Source organism: Cicer arietinum, chromosome 8 (genome assembly GCF_000331145.2).
Source record: "Cicer arietinum cultivar CDC Frontier isolate Library 1 chromosome 8, Cicar.CDCFrontier_v2.0, whole genome shotgun sequence".
NCBI classification, from domain to species: domain Eukaryota; kingdom Viridiplantae; phylum Streptophyta; class Magnoliopsida; order Fabales; family Fabaceae; genus Cicer; species Cicer arietinum.
This window is the reverse complement of record NC_021167.2, coordinates 18,935,538-18,936,409: the sequence shown is the minus strand read 5'-3', so window position 1 is coordinate 18,936,409 and position 872 is coordinate 18,935,538.

The window sequence follows — 872 nt, the reverse complement described above, 5'->3', positions numbered from 1 at the left end:
GTATTAAAAATGGAGAATCTTTTAATATCTGCATTTGCTTAACGTTTGTTGTGAATGGAGTCGGTATATGTTCATGCATTTTCATCCTTTTTGTAAATCGTGCAGACCCGTGATAGGTGGCACCTTGATAAATAGTACTTTGGCCTGTGATAGGCGGTACATTTATGATTTACGTTTTTGAAAACCGTGCAGACTCGTGATAGGTGGCACCTCGATAAACGATACGGTCCCGTGATAGGCAGTACGTTTATGGTTTTCGTTTTTTTGTAAATTGTGCAGACCCGTGATAGGTGGCACCTTGGTAAATAGTACTTTGGCCTGTGATAGGCGGTACATTTACAATTTACGTTATTTTAGTAAACCGTGCAGACCCGTGATAGGTGGCACCTCGGTAAACGATACGGGCTCGTGATAGGCAGTACGTTTATGGTTTACGCTTTTTAGTAAATCGTGCAGACCCGTGATAGGTGGCACCTCGGTAATTGGTAATTTGGCCTGCAATAGGCGGTACAATTATGATTTACGGCCCTTCGAGGAGGGTTTTGGTGTGTTTGATTTAAGTTATGATCGAGTGATTTGAATTTGAGTCGTTGTGATGATTGCGTTGAAAGTGCTAAGTGTTATGTGTTGATTATTGTGTGTAAGTGTGATGGTTTGTAGAAACTAATTTGAGACCAAATTTTCCGTGGTAATCGCGTAGTAATTGCTAGGTGTTAAGTTATGAACTTGATTAAGAATGACTTGAATTAATTCATGAATTTTTGGAAAAACGATCAGGGAAATCGATTTCCCAATCGATTGGATAGTAATCAGGGACTTGGCCAAATGGACAAAATCGATTAGCCAATCGATTTTGTAATCAGTTTTCGAAA